Source organism: Pan paniscus, chromosome 7 (genome assembly GCF_029289425.2).
Source record: "Pan paniscus chromosome 7, NHGRI_mPanPan1-v2.0_pri, whole genome shotgun sequence".
Classification (NCBI taxonomy): Eukaryota; Metazoa; Chordata; class Mammalia; order Primates; family Hominidae; genus Pan; species Pan paniscus.
In genome coordinates, this window is record NC_073256.2 from 144871723 (window position 1) to 144888467 (window position 16745).

The 16745-nt window shown below is 39.3% G+C and overlaps 1 long non-coding RNA gene across 1 annotated transcript in view; it reads right to left on the reverse strand.

Annotated features, from left to right (window-relative positions):
- The window catches only part of LOC130541777 (uncharacterized), a 181034-nt gene extending 179622 nt beyond the window's left edge, over positions 1 to 1412 (reverse strand). The window contains exons 1-2 of the long non-coding RNA XR_008955895.2: positions 916 to 1412; positions 8 to 351 (exon numbers count right to left, since the gene is read on the reverse strand). This is a non-coding gene — a long non-coding RNA (uncharacterized LOC130541777). The remainder of the gene's footprint in view (positions 1 to 7; positions 352 to 915) is intronic.
- Between the last annotated feature and the right edge of the window lie 15333 nt (positions 1413 to 16745).

Genomic DNA, 16745 nt, shown 5'->3' on the forward strand with positions numbered 1-16745 from the left:
TACTCACCCAGCAAGGAGGAGGACATGTGTCTTGTCACTGGCCCGGTTATTCATGTGGCCTCTCATTGCTCCTTGGCTCACTGCATTGCAAGATTCAAGGATGCACTTCCAGGCCTCCACATCAAGTCATAGGACTTGCCGGTAACCTAGATTGGTTTTCTCATTTGTAATTTGAATTTATTTTATGTTATGCATTTGTATGTTTATTTATTCGGATGCTCAGAAGCTGAAGATAACTAGTGCTCCTGGTCCATGCCATTCATCAATTGGAAGAATGCCAAGCTGTTTCCGCTGAGGACAGAAGGCATTGGTCTCCCCTGCAGGAAGCCACTGCTGCTCCTTAATTGTTTGCTAGAGGAAGAATCAAGGGTAAAATTTAAAGTAAATGGCTGGCCGAGTTGCACTAATTCATCAAAGCATGTTTCAAGTCAGTAGTCAGAGCATGCATCAGCCCCCGGCGCCACCAGCTTCTACGAGAGTGGAAAAGCCAGCAGACCTCCGAGCAGATGAAATCATTAGGAGGCATTCAGCAGGGCTTGAAAAGCAAAGAGAGAGGAGGTGGGGATTTCTGTGCATGCTCCCTTTGCCACATGGGAAACACCAGCTGTCTGTGACCTAGTTATCCAAGAAAGGAAACACGGAAGAGAACCCACAAAACTGTTTGCTACATGAGAACCCCATTCTCCAAAGACATGCTGGATGTTGAGAAAACAATTAGCATCTTCTAGTTTGACTCTATTTTTTTTTTTTTTTTTGCTTTGAGATTTTTCGTAGCAATAAAGACAAGCCCTATTACAGTAGCCTAAGAAAATGGAATTTTTAGGGATAGCCCATGGATAGGAAGTAAAAATCTTGGTTCATGAAAGATGGGAAGTAGGAACTGGAATGTTTTTGGAAAATCTATCAGCATCTCACCTCTTTCTCTTGCTCTCTTTCTCACATTACATGGCCCTTTATTTGTGCAACAATTCATTTTCCTACTTCTCTATGAAGGTCTCTCTTCTTGCTTTTAAGCATGAAGCCACTCATTCATTCAGTAAATATGTATTTAATGCTAACAGGTGCTGGCACTGCCCAAGATGCCAGGGCTACAGCAATCAACAAAACAGACAAAATCCCTGCCCTCGTGAAATGTACACTGTGGTGAGGCAGGCAGAAACTGAACAAGATAAATAAGTAAAAGATACAGTGTGCAAGAGGGCAGTGAGTGCTTGGAAGAAAAGATCAAGGGAGGAGAAGTGAAATGCTGGCAAAGTAGTTGAAATCTTAAATAAAATGGTCATGGGAGACCCCACTGAGAAAGTCATTTCTGAGTGAAACCTGAAGGAAGTAAGAAGTTAGCATTGCAATTGTCTGGGGCAGAGCATGCTGAGGAGAGGGAATAGCAGGTGCAAAGGGCCTGGGGTGGTTCAAGGAGTCAGCAGAGAGGCCATTGAGGAAGGAGGTTAAGCAAGTGAGGGGGATTAGTTAGAGGTGAAGTCATAGACCTAGGGGCACAGATCACAAAGGGTTTTCTAGGTCATAGTGAGGACTTTGGCTTTTACTCTGAGTGAGATCAGAAGATCCCAAAAGGCCACCACAAGATGATATCCACATGGTCCACCTAATCCAGTAGGTCAGTCCTTATTGCTAACTTGCACACAGTCAAGCTCCCTTAATCTCCAAAAGAGGAGATCCAAGCAACGATACTTCATGAGCAGTCGGCTTCGAGAGTCATCCTGAGTTTTCAAGGCTAACACAAATATCAGTCTAACTACGCAGTCCACCTGTGTAAATATTTGGGGAATAGTGGATGGTTAAGGAAGAGACCTAGTATGAGATAAAGTGTCCAGGCCCTGCACACATTTGGGTCTCACAGAATTAACTGGCAAATGCTAGTAAGAGTATCAGGACCTTAGGAAATAGAGATTCCTTTAGAAAACTCTAATTCCCAGAAAGATTTTCACATAAGACCTTCACACAAAGACAAAATTAGAATGTGTGTTCTCTCACCATCTCCTTCTCCAGAGAGTCCTTAGATGTGGCAGAAGGACCCACAAGAGTTGTCAGAGGCAGTTGTGAGGGGTTGCCAGTCATGTTAGTATTAATAGATATCATGAGAAGTTAGACACGTTTTTGAATAAATTAAAATGAATTAAATATTAACCCAAAATGTCATTATGCTCACTCCCTACCCTCCCACTATGCTTTCCCGACAGAGAAAGAAAGGGTGGCACTGTGGCTGGAATACAGAGCCCACAGGACTTCAGCATGTCCTACACATAAACCTCCTGCTTTTTGTGACCCTTGGTGGAAAAAGTATGAGAGCCACGTATCTTAGAAATAACTGCCTTTCCTCCCTAGATGCCTGCCACAAAAACAGACATGTTCTAGAACTTTCTTCTCCCCAGTTCCAAGAACACTGAACTCATGGTAATGGCCAAACAATGATCTTTTTCTAAGGACAATGTCAGAATGCTTTACTGTGCCATTTTCATAATCAGACGCAAGAAAGTTACCATCTGTAGTTCAGCCATAGCACTTCACATGAAAGAGGAAATGACTAAATATATATTTACATAGCTCTCATGAATATGCATTTTGTAAATGCACAAATATGTACAATTACTTGATAGACTGTTTTGGTTCCTATCTTTCGAATATTTAATACAACTGTAAATGTTTAATTCATATTTACTGAGTTGATTGAACAGTTTCTAAATTATCCCAAGCCTTGCTGGAAACAAGATTGAATGTTTCCAGCATATTTGCACACTAGGATTTGGCCAGGAGAATCCACACTAACTGGTTAAATGATGATTTTCTTAGAAAGCATATTGAATAAGCTGCTGGTGAAATCATCTTGCTGACCACAACATAGAGGGACAGCACCAGATCTAATTCCAACCATGACCTGCAGAGCCTCTCATGACTAGGCCCCCCTGATGCCTCTTTGCACCTCTGTCTGCACTGCCCCTCATTGCTAAGCCACAATCAACCCATGTTCCACTTTCAGTCCTCTGCACCAGCTGCTCCGTGTGTCCAGAATGCTCTTCACATAGACATCAAGCCTTTGCTCTAATGTCACCTTTTCAATGAGGTCTATCTTAACCTCTGCATTTGAAATTGCAATCCCATCATCCCCCAGAACTCCTGATATCCCCTACACTCCCTTATACTTTTTTGTCTATAGCAACCACCCCTCACCACTTTATAACATTTATGCTTTGTAGTCTGTCTGTGTCCACTCACTAGAATACAAATATCACAAAAGCAGGAATCCACTTTTTTTTTCATTGAAAAACTCCAAATCCTAGAAGGAAGCTGGCATTTAATATGTGCTCAATAGACATTAGAGGAAGAAAGGAAGGAAGGAAGGAAAGAAGGGAGGGAGGAAGGAAGGAAGGAAGGAAGGAAGGAAGGAAGGAAGGAAGGAAGGAAGGAAGGAAGAAAGGAAGGAAAGAAGGGAGGGAGGAAGGAAGGAAGGAAGGAAGGAAGGAAGGAAGGAAAGAAGGGAAGTCAAGAGACCTGGGCTCAAATCCAGCATGGGAATAAGTAGGGAGGAAGGAAGGGAAGTCAAGAGACCTGGGATCAAATCCAGCTTGGGAATGAGGCAAGACCAGAGCAGAGGAGATTGTCCTTGAGCTCAGGTGACGCCCATCTGGCCAACTCTCCACAAAGCTGGGTCACACTGTTTAGAGGACAGTTCTTGGCAGTAGTAGTAGTGCTGGTGGGGAGGGCTTTGTCATTATATTGTGTGCGTGTGGTGTGGGACTCTTCCTTAGTTCAGCTAAAGACAAGCTCCCTGTCACAAGGCCATGAAAGATTAGGCTCGCAGACAATTTGAAGGGTGAGAATAATGGGATTTATTGAGCAAAAGGAAAAATGGGGGCAGAACAGGGACGCAGCAGAGCCAGAGTCTTCCTAGTATGTGCTTCCTGCTTCACAATTGAATCCCAGCTACCACCCAGGAATAGGAAGGGCCAGGCTCTTCCCCACTGCAAATGGTGAGAACCTCTGTGGCTCCACCCCAGTGTGCACTCCTCCCAGTATGCAGGCTGGTTGGAGTTTCTCTGTGGAGCCTTTCCCATCTGGCTGTCTCACATGCAAAATGGGAGTATTTGAATCTCCTTCTGAGAGTAATCTGAAAGTTAAATGAGGTAAAGCAAGTGAAAACATGCTCATGTATTAGGTCTAGGGAGGAAGCAAAAAGGAAGTAGAAGGATTCTCCTGAGTAGGGGATAATTCTTTTAGGGAGATGCTTACCCCAGAATTATTAATATTCAAGCAAAAGCCAGGAGTGACTATAAAACACAGCTCATCATTGCAGACCAAAGACAAAGCACCTCAAAATATGTCTACTACAGTAGGCATAGTTTGCAGAAAAAAAATTAGAGAAAACTACATCTCCTTGGAGTAAAGTGCCACAGGTATCCAATAACAGAAAATAGAAAAAGACATCATTGCAAACATAGGAAAATAGTAGATGAAGATGCAAGATCCTAAAATGTGTATTTTGGGCAGTTTGTGACAGATCAAGTCACATTTATGACAGAGTGAGAATTAACCCAAAGCAAAATCAAGATATCATTTAAATGTAAAACGGAATGATAGACACAATTGAATAGGACAAGGAGACAATGTGAAAATAACAGAGAGGCAAAGGACAAAGAATAAAAATTAAAAGAAGGGGACTCACTCCAGAACCGAAATAAGATACCCCACTAATTCTCCTGTCTGCAGACATCACCAATATTCTGGTAAATAAAATTAATGATAATTACCAGAATGACACTATAGTTATCAATGAAGAGTGTTTGTAGCTTGTCATACGTGTGTGTGAATGTTCAAGGGGATGTTTAGTAAACTGTAAATAGTGTGGGTTCAGTTCTGCTCTGCTAATCCTATATGCCATAATTACAAGGTCTCAAATAAGTGCAAACCCTTCAATTATCAGGAAGAGACATCTGAGCCAAGTGGAACCAACTGACAGTAGCAATCAAAATTCTATTGCCCACAAGGGTGTGGGGGAAAGAAGTACTTTCAAAACTTTAGTGGCATTATAAACTGGCTAAAAATATATATACTTCTGGAAGGTAATTTTGCATACTTGCATATGCAAATATTCCTGTAAAAATGTGCCTAAAATTTATTCCTCTACTCTTCTCCATCCACCTCTTTAATACAACTTCTGGGAGTTCAGTCTACAGAAATAATACAAAGATCCTGGGAAAACAATGTTATTTTGCTCATAGGTGTTTATGACCACATAATGTTTTATGGTAAAAAATAAAACACAACATACATAATTATTGTGGGTATAGTTTAGGATTTCAAGATGCTTTTTTTCATTTTTATTAAACTTGGTGTGTAGACATATAATTTACATAGAGTTTTATACATTTTAAAAACGTAAATTTTTAGAAATGTATGCAGTCATGTAACCATTGTCATCAAGGTATGTAACACTTGCCTGGAGTCCCAGCTACTGGGAAGAGTGAGGCAGGAGGAGCACGTGAGCCCGGGAGTTCCAGGCTGCAGTGCACTGTAATCATGCCTGTGAATAGCCACTGCACTCCAGCCTGGACAACATAATGAGACTTTATCTCTAAATTATTTTTTAATTTAAGAAAAGATATATAAAACTTGCATCATCTCGAAATTTCCTTCAAATAGTCAATACTCACTTCCTGCCCCAGGGAATCCGCTGGTATAGTTATTTTCCTATGGTTTTGCATTTTCTAGGTCATTATATAAATGAAATCATACAGTACACAAACTTTTGTGTATGCCTTTTTTCACCTAGCATGATGCATCTGAGATTTATCCATGTTGTTATTGGGTAATATTCTACTGTATGGATGCAACAAAATTTGTTTATCTATTAACGATTCATTTTATTTTGATATAATTATTGATTGTCAGTGCATAATTATTAGTTATCTAAATTATAGATTTGAAAGATAGTACTGAGAGGTCTTGTATACCCTTCACCAAGGTTCCTTCTATGGTTCCACCTTATACAACTATCATACAATATCAAAATCAGGAATTGACAGAGGTACAGTGTGTGGGGTGGGGGGACAGGCATGGGCATGCACAAATTTGCATGGGTGTGCATGTGTAGTGCTATGTCATTTTATCACTTGTGTAGATTTCTGTAAGTGCTTCTGCAAGATACAGAAGTATTACCTCCCACAAAGATTATTATGCTACTCCTTTACAGTTACACACCCCCATGCTTATTTCCGTTTGCTTTCTCCCAACAATAATGTAATTATTTTAGACATTCCCTGCTTTGATATACTTTTTTAACCCCATTAGACAGTGTTATTTTTTTTCTTCAATCATCAAACATGATCTAGAAATATCAAGAGAAGAAAGTCTTCAGTATTTGCTGGTATTTTTACTCTTTCTGTTGTTCTTCCTTCCTTCCTGATGACCCAAGACTTCTTTTGTCATTTACTTTCTTTTTAGAGGAATTCTTTCTGAGCACCTCCCTTGCTAGCAACATATTCCCTTAGTTTTACTTCATCAGAGAATATCTTTATTACACCTTCATCCTAGAAGGATATTGTCTCTGGATATAGACTAATTTTGGAAAGACATAGTTCTTGTCTTTCAGCACTTAAAAACTATGCCATTTTCTTTTGGCCTCCATGGTTTCTGATGAGAAGTGTGTTGTCATTTGTATAGTTTTTTCTCTGTAAATAAAATGTTGTTTCTAATTCACTGATTTCTAGAATTTTTGTCTTTAGTTTTTAAATGTTTTGCTATGGTGTGTCTTGGCCATCTCTTATATCTTCTACTATTGTACTTTGGATTTCTTTGGGCTTATCGTGTTCAGATTTCTTGGGTTTATCATGTTTGAGGTTCACTCAGTATCTTGAATCTGTAGGTTTATGTGTTTTGTCAAATTTAAGAAATACAGCAATTATTTCTTTAAAGACATTTCAGCTATGCCTTCTTTCTCTTCTTCTGGGAATTCAACAATATTAATATTCAGTCTTTTGTATTAGTCCCAAAGCTCTCTGAGGCTCTGTTCAATTCTTTTCCAATTTTTTTTTTCTGTTATTCAGATTTGAAAATTCTCCATTATTTTGTCTTCTGTTTCACTGATATTTTTTACTGTGTCCTTCCACTTTGTTATTGAGACCATCTAATGAGTTGTTTATTTCAGTTTATTGTATTTTTCAGCTCTAAAATTTTTATTCAGTTCTTTATATCTTCTTTGCCAATACTTTCTACTTTTTTCTCCTTTTTTCCAAACATGTTCATAATTTCTCACTGAAGCATTTTTGTAATGGCTGCTTTAAAATCATTGCCAGACAATTCTAGAATCTCTGTCATCAAGGTAATGGTGTTCTTTAATTATATTTTCTTATTCAAAATTTCTGATTTCTTATATAATAAGTGATTTTTTAATGGAATCCTAGACATTTGGATTATGAAACTCTAGATTTCCTTTAAAGTCCTTGTTTTAGAGGGCTTCCTCTGATACCAAGCCAGAGGGAAAAGAATGGCACTATGTTGACACTATCAGGCGAAGGTGGATGTCCAGATACCCCACTATGTCCAGATACCCCACTCAGCCTCCGTTGAGACTCAGAAAGGGGGAGGATTCCTCTTGACTGCTGGGCGGAAGTGGGAATTCAGGCACCTGCCAGGCCTCTGCTGGTACCACTCTGGCTGGTAGTGGGGTGGATGGTGGTAGGGAGGTGAGGGGTGTGGGGGAGTTGGACTCCCTGCTGACCATCGAGGATGAAATTCTCAAGGTCCTACTTTACCTTTTCTGATGCCACCCAGGCAAGGGGGTTGGGCACCTCCTTACATCTTGGTGAGGGTGAAAGTCAAAGCTTCCTGCACAGCCCTGGCTGATAAGATGGAATGGGCTACTGTTTTTACAATGGTGTTTGGTAGTTGATGTCTGAAAGTTTTTTTTCTTGCTAGGCTGCCCTTTCCTGGTCCTCTGGCTGTGAGCAATCTTGTCTTGGGACTCTTTTCACTTGCATTCATTGACACTTCCAGGTTGCCAACTCCTCAAGAGTTATCCCAGTCCTGGGATAGATGAGACCAAAAGAAAACCCAGGAATCCCACTCTCATGTCATACTCTGAGTCCTGAGGCCTCCAACAAGTTGCCTTCTTTTCTCCACCTTTCAATGTCTTCTCGTGCTTATATTATACATAATATCCAAAGTTTTTAGCTTTACTTATCCAAAAGAATGAGAAAAAATATCCATCCATTACATTTCAAAAGATGTTTATAAGACGATGTTGGAGCACAGAAAAAGAAAGTTATAATATTAAGGGGAAAAAAATGATATAAAATGTTCTGCATACTACAAGCAAAATCGCATCTCTACTAAAAATACAAATAATTAGCTGGGCATGGTGGTGCACGTCTGTAATCCTAGCTACTCAGGAGGCTAAGAGATGAGAATTGCTTGAACCTGGGAGGTAGAGGTTGCAGTGAGCCAAGATAATGCCACTGCACTCCAGCCTGGGTGACAGACACATGGTCTAAAAAAAAATAAAAAAATAAAAAAATAAAAAAAAAATCTGCAAACTGTGGTTACTACTATGCATGTATTTTTTAAATCACAGATATGCAAGAAAAAACACTGAAAGAAAATATGACAGATGTTAATATGCACTGAGTTAGTGAAGCAGAAAGAGGGATAAAGCAATTCTCTTCTATTTCAGTGTTCTGTATGATAGCAAGATTACATTAAACATATAAATTAGATTAACAAAAAGTATTCAGCCACTCAGACAAGAAAAGCTCTTAAAAATGAGACCTGCAAAGAGATCCATTTCAGGATGGCTATTCTGCTCATTCATAAAACTACATTGTAAACTTCACAGTTTATGAAGTATATAAAGGACAGGCATTGGGGTTGCTTTGTTGAACAAATCAAGCAGATATTTGAATGAGAAGAGTAATATAGTCAGTAGAAAAAAAGTGCAAGAAATAAGTAGAGAAAGAAGGGATATTTTCTGCTGAAGCATGTATTCTCTGGCACAAGCCCACAATAAATTGAAATCGACACCAACAGTTGGCTCAAAAATAATCAACTACAAATATGCTCAACACATAAGCATTCTCTTGGACAGAACAACAAAGCATGGTCTGCATTGTTCCTAACAGCTCTTTAGAAGTCACCAGATGCAGTTTAAGCTACAATAACATAGTGAGGTACAAGTTAATTACATAGTTACCAGAAAGTCACAGACTTTTTTTTTCAGTAATAATGTAGTAAATAAATACATGCTCACTCCATGGGAAATGGTGGCAATTATTAAGAGCACATATGCACACCATCATATTGCTTACTGATAACTGTGCAGTTAACCAATGGCAGTGTGCTAAAATGGATATTTGTGTTTCCCTGAGTTTTGCATGCTACGTGCGGTGCATGTGAAAACCAAGCATAGGGAATTTCAAGTATGAACTTCAGCGTGTGAGTGTTGTTTGTGGTCCAATCTCCGTCCCCAAACATCCCCAGAATAAGGCTTCTGCTTTTTAACAATGTATATCTATTTTAACCAATTGTCTAGCGTATAATTAATGCTCTATAAACTCTTTGTTAAATGCATTCACAGAAGGTGACAAAAGATTTTTGTGACATGAGTAAACCAAAAGGAACAAATAAACTTGAATTACTTTATGTTTGTGTTGGTGTTTCAGAAAAGAGCTTTGGCTTTGAATTCAGAAGTTCCTAATCTGAATACCAGGTCTACCAATTATTAATTAAGGAATATCAAATGAATTACTTGCAGTATTTGAATTTCAGATTTCTCAATTATAACAAGGATGTAAAGAGGTTTATTATGTGGCTCAAATAAGAAAATGCATGTGAAAACACTTGTAAACCAAACAAGTACTATCCACACAGGAAACAATGTTATTATGGGGCTACTATTTAAACAGTAGCAAATTCAGGCCTATCTTCAAAGAATTATACGTTATCTAAGGACCTCTCACTGATAGTAAGAAAGAGGTGGTAAGAGAGTCAGCACAATTATTAGTCATAAGGGCAAGGGAATGGCCTAAGAGGAATCCATAATGAGTGATCTGCAGTGTAAATAATCCACAAATTTTCGACACAAAGGCTCAAATCTAGAACCAAATCTATGGCAGGAAGTTTCTAAAAATATAAACGCTGTGGGATTTTTGTGAAGTTACGTACCCCTATGACATATAAATGAGCTCAAATAATTTATTTTTCTCATTTCAATTGACTCATTTGGCAAGAATAACGCACTCTCCAGTAATAAGGATAGAGGAAGGATAAACAACTGTGGAAATTTATTGCCTCCAAACCAAAACTGTGCATCTCTCCAAAGCTCTGCTTTGTACTATCAGAAATAACTCTGGTTCTTAGGTTAATGGTGTTCAGGAAAAAGACATCACATGTAGAACAGCTTTTACAAGCTAGAAAAGAAGTCAACAACTAGATTTTTCTTATTTATTATAATTCATCAATAGAATAAAACCTTTCTATTCAATATGAATGGATTCAAAGTTGGTTGTTTAATTGGAAAATTTGTTGCAATGCGTTAACATCTATTTAGCTGAAAAATATGTAAATGTTTATGTCATCACAAATCTTTTATTTTAAGGCTCATATCTTCTCTTTGATGATGGTTTGGTCATTGACATTCAAATCATGTTTCTTCTGTAAGCCATAACTCCTGGTTTTTCACTGGAGGGGAGTGATAAGTTAAAACACTTGGAAAGAAATCTGACTAAGACCCCAGTAGATTCCTATGACGTTTTCCTCGAACTTTTACAGTTGTCTTCCTCACACCTAATTCAATATTAATTTTGTTAGTAAGTTGTCTTTATCAAGCCTGTGCAGAGCATTTATCTTATACTTCATCGACTCTCCTTTTGCACTCATATTTCATCAGTTTGTATAATAATTAAGTGCTGTAACTACAAGATATAGTACAGCTGAGACAAACAAATGTATGTACAAATAAAACCAAAATACAGAATAAGTCCTGGGTCCCTACTTTTCCTTTTCTGACAAACACAGACATTCAGAAAAAGAAGAGAGCATTTCTTAAACCAAGGTAAACTGAATCGAATTTTTAAAGTTCTTTCAATTTCCACTACCCTCTGCAAAAATGTTTGCTATATGCTTATTGTCACCATCAAAGATGAAGTCACCCTCTCTCTCCCCTGAAAAATACAGAATTTTATTTTGTTTACCTGAAAGCTGTGTGATATGACTTTGAATTGAAAGTATTTATTGTCTATAATAAGATATGTGTTACATTGGTAGCCAGTCTTTTTGTAAGTAAACTTTTCTTATTTTAAAACAGCTTCATATTTGCAGAAAAATCTCAACAACAGTACAGAATTCTCATATACCCCACATCAGGTTTCCCTTATAGTTAACAGTTGCTGGCTTTTTGCTGTAACTGTAAAGCATTTAATCTGGAACAAAATAATCTCCCATTTTATAGAAGTCATCAAAATGTACACTCTTTCTTTTGTAAAGTTATTATGCCATTTCTGTTCCTCACTGCCAATCCAAAACTACAGCTACCAAAGGCACGTACACTTTTATTGTGTTGACCACCCAGCAACCCTTCCTTCAAATGGCACACAAGCACCTAATTTCCAGTTTGGGGAACAACCCCGCCCCAACTCACAGTTTTTGGCATTCAGGTGGGGTGATTCCAGGGGTAGACATGGGGCTCAGGCCTGGCCAATCAGAGCACCCCTCACTCCAGCCACAGTAATCAACAAGTGGCTGGAGGAGATTGTTGCCACCTTGTGGGAGCAGCCTTGGATTATCTCAGTTTACACCTATTGTCCTGAGAGGATCATTAATGGATTTTCCTTTCACCTTCAAAAGCCAAAAATGATACAGTCCCTCCAGTGAAAGTCCTGAGCTATTCTATGCATGACTTTAGCTGCCTCCGTAATTATATGAACCAATAAATACCATAGAAGAAGGGGGAGAATATTGGCTTAAAGTCATTTGACAAGCAAAGAGTGTCACTTGCCCTGTTCCTCATCACAAGTTCATGGTTGCAATCACCAAATCTTTCTATTTGGCCACTTAAAGTTCATACATGCATAATCTGCACTGGCAATACTGGAACATTTCCTTAGAAGAAGCACATGCAAAGACCTGGAAGCAAGAGAGGGGAGAATATGTTTCCAAAATGAAAGGGAGATCAAGAAGGAGAGAGATCAAGTGCAGAGGGAGGTGAGTGTGGGAGGGAAGATATCAGGTAGGGAGGGTAAGCAGGGGGCCATGTTGCGCAGGCTGCGTAGAAGCTTGTGTGTTATTCTAAGGACAATAAGGAACCAGGAAAGGATTCAAGCCAGAAGGAGGGTCAAGACCATGTGCTCATTTTGGAACAGTCTCTCTGAATGCTTAGAGAGAATGAAAGGCAGATCTGAAGACAGGAAGCTGCCTCAGGAAGCAATGATCTTGAGTTGGGGCTATGATAGTGGCAAGGGTAAGAAATGTATGTATTAAAGATATAGCCATTCTCACAGGTCGAGTTTGGAGTCTCATTAATGGAAATTCCTGTCTAACCCTGGTCTCCTTTCCCTTTGCAGACCAAACCATTAGGGCCCAGAATACAGCCCTGCACAAATAAATATTTGTTCAATTAATGAGTCTCAATAGTTCGATAGTTGAATACAATTAGAGATGCAAGCCACCTCCAAATTGTCTAGCAAAGAAATTTTGTCTTGGTTCCTAGGTTTTATGCATTCATGGGGGAAGTAATCATGCATTATCTACCTCAATATGGCAGCCTCAATTGCTTGAGCAAAAGCTGAAGTCAAACCTCTAAGATTTTCAAATACTTTGTTAAGTGTAACTATTCATATTCTTTTGCCCTTTAAACAGTAGAGAATCAGTAAAGTATTTTCTTGGTTCCGTTGATATTAGATAGAACTATTGACTTTCCTCCTCTTTTATGGCACCATAAAACATGTTGTACTGAAATAAAGGTTTACTTTGCAACTGAGAATTCATAGGCAAGGCTTCCTGCTGACTCCACAGAACCCAGGACAAGGGTGTCACTGTTTTTGTTGATGGAGGTATTCTTAGAACCAATTAACTACTCTTTCCAGAGGAACCTTTGGATCATAATTAGCTTTATGTGTGTGTGCACTCACACATGTTCTGGAGAAAAGAGAGAAAGTGTACTACATATAAATGAGTAATTAGGTTTCTGCTAAATTAAAAATTTTCCCAAGTCACGGTCTGCACTTAGATGATCTGTTTCTATTCTGCTAATTTCTGCTCAGAGCAATCACTGCCCATGAAACCATCACGTTTTCTTATTCCACAGAGGTCATAGAAGTTCTTTTCTTCTAATGGAGAAAGAAACCCTTGCCCATTTTCCCCTGTGCCTGCAAAGGTCAGAGAGATGATGAAGTAATGCTCCAAAAAGATGTTTAGCCAAAGGAACTTTAGCTCAAGGCTTTGACTTTTACCCCTTAGACTAAAAGGCCACAATTTTGAGTTTCAGTGTCATGAGATCATGAAAGAGGAAGGGACCTCTGTGTTCAGCTAGGCAGAGAGGTAACAAGAAAAAGAGATGTGCTCTAGAATTAGGCTTGAGTTCTGTCGGGGGCACCTCCTGGCTGTGAGGCCTTGGGAAAGATGCTCTGTCTCATTTGAGCCTCATTTTCCACATCTGTAAATTGGGGGCAGCAAATACTGAGGGTGACATCATCTTCACTGCATTGTAGTGAGGGTCACATGAGATAGTGGCAAGAAAATGCACCTGTGAACTGTAAATAACTAGAGGAATGCATATTGTTTTTTGCTATATAGGTTGCCCCTTTTTCCAAAATGGAAACAGAGGTGCAGGACTTACCCAGAGCAGCAGCCTGGTGACCATCTAGAGTCCCAGCTCCCAATTCAGAGCACCTTCACCTCTGCACATGACCTTCCAGTTATTGACACTCCTCCAGCAGGGCTATGTTTACCTAATGTGTCAAACTCAATCCTGAGGACAGCCGCTCTGACCAGTAGTACAGCAGTTAACATTTAGATGGGAAATCTTAGTGTGTTTGGACTTATCATATCTTAGTTTAAACCAAATAATTCAACCAAAGCATAAGAGTATTCCTTTTTCTGAGCCACCTCATTCTCAGAATTACAATTATTGATGTCACCCAAAGTGAACACCTAGCTCTAATTTATCTGAGGCCTTCCCTTTTTGAACACGGAAAGTTCCTCATGCCAGGAACTTCCTCAGTCCCAAGAAAACTGAGGCAGTCATCCATCCCAAATGTCCATATTTCTCTGAATGTCTACAATATGCCAGGCACTGTTCTGAGCTCTTTATTTACAATGTTCTACTTATTCATTTGGAAATATAGATGAGGTAGGGTTATTTCCAGTTTATGAGGTGAGGAAACTCAGTTCCGAGTGATCCAATAACTTGCCCAAGTCACACAGCCAATGTGCATTGGAGCCAGGACCCAGGGCATTGTGAATCCAGAACTGTGTCATGTAACACTGACTCCCCGAATGCCCTGAACATTCTCAGGAATTGTGGGTGGGCGGTGTAAACTGCTTCACACCAGCTTATTTTATAATCTACCTGCCAGTTGTAATGGTTCTGCATTGATTGGAAAGTGGTTCTAGTATTCAAACTTGGGAGTGTGATAGTGAAAAGACCACTAAGAAAATGCATATAAAGCCCTCAATTCAAGTTCCTACCACATTGTTTCTTGACTTTACATCTTGAAGTCTTTTTTTCCTTATCATATGAAATGAAAATAATAAAACCTACATCAAAGTAATACGTTGAGACTCAAAGTGTTTAGAAAACATTTTGTAAGCTAAGAAACCCAATATATTAGCAAAGTGGGGCTTAATTTATTTACATTAGGTTAATTATGTTACTGAGGATTTATATGGTGTCACTGTACAAGCTTAATGGCTCTGTTAGCCTCTAATTTTTTTGGTTTATTTCCCAAAATTTACTTTCACAACCATTATCTTCCACATACCGTATAGCAGACATCTGTGGTTGCCTGAACAGCAGGAATTCTTCCATTTCTCTTAATGAGATCCTGATTTCCACGTGGGAACATCATCCTGTCCCCATCCTCATTCTCAAACATGAGCTTTAGCCAATCAGCACATGAAGCAATCAGTGTCAGTGAGACATTTGTGAGAACTTCTGCGAAACACAAGTTCTCGTCATCTTCCATGGGCAAATTTATCTTCCCCACTGGATGTGAACAATCATAGTTAAAGCCACTAAAGCTATCAACAGTAGACTTAAGAGTTTTGAGTGAGGGAGAGAAGACGAATCCTCACTTCATGAAAGCAGAATTAAAACTAGAAAGAGAAATGGATTTTTTTCATATCAATTTAGCCTTAAATCAAGTCACATACAAATTCCAGCTCTGCACTTTCAAGACTGAGTGAGCTTGGGTGTGGCCATTAACTTCTTTGAGCTTTTGTTTCCTCATCTGTAAAATAGGGATCAATCTCTTACTCCTTATAGTGCCGTGGTGAGTGTTGAACTGGATAACAATTGTCAAGTTGCCTACCACAAGGCCTGGCAAATAAGTGCTCAGTGAGTGAGGGCTTTCCCTCGCTGCCCTGCCCCTAGCGGGGAAGACTGGGCAGTGACTATATAAAAAATGATTTGAAAATAAGATTCTTGTTTGGAGTTTAATAAGACTCCGAGAACTTTGCTCATGTTACTGTGTGTGATACAATAAAGGGAAAGGAGGCTCAATTATTTCTTACTGTCTCATTTTCATATCTGTTTACATAATTCAATTTGCATTTTAATTTGCATATTAATTCACTTTCCAAGATGAACCCTGGACCAAATCCTGATGCAGTATTTTTTGTGTGTGTGCCTGTGTATGGGATATAAGGTATGGCTTTGGGAAGAGGACAACCATGACCCTGATAAACAACTGGCTAGAAGACACAATTCCTCCAGTTACAGCCATCCTTAACCTCCTCATTCCCAGTCTCTTTGACCATATACTAAAGCTGTGCTCACTCAGTCTAGGATTGTCCCATATTAACATAAATCTGAAAGAGAGAACAATCTTTATTATTAGAGGAGAGTAGGTCTTCTCTGGCTGTTCAGCTGTATCTTGGAAACCCAAAGATGCAGCTGGCCACTCTTCAACAACAGCAGCAGATAAGGAAGTAACGTGTTTGCTCCATCTGAACACCATCCAAAAGGAAATCCTCTCCAAGCCTACAGGAAACTCCAAGACTACAGCTGGCAACAGAACACAGGGAATAAGAAGCGGCTAGGTTTAAAGGCAGGAGCATAGAAATCAAGAATTTTCAGCCACCTCTGCTTCAACTATGTATTTCCCACTCTGGGAACCAGGGTTCCCACCTGTAAAATGGGCAGTCAGAAATAATGAAGAGTAAGAAACAATCTCAACATCAGGTCAGCTACATCCAGCACAATCCTGGAGTGTGAGCACATCCTAGGTTATGTGAGCACATACCCTAGACCTATAGGATAATGGATGGAGTGAACCCTGCAGGAGTACAATAAGTACGCCAGTGCTCCTTCAAAAACTTCCTTCCATTTCACAGGATTCTTTTCTTCCCAGCAAAATCCTTATCATCTCTGAGGCCCAGCTCAAATGCTGTCTCTTCTGTGATGTTTTTGCAACACTCATTGCCCAAGTAATCCCAGTTATTCAAGCTCTTAACCACACAATGCCCTGTCCACAGACTCTGAAAGATGCTGATGCATTGTTGTGTCCCATGTCTGTTTCCCC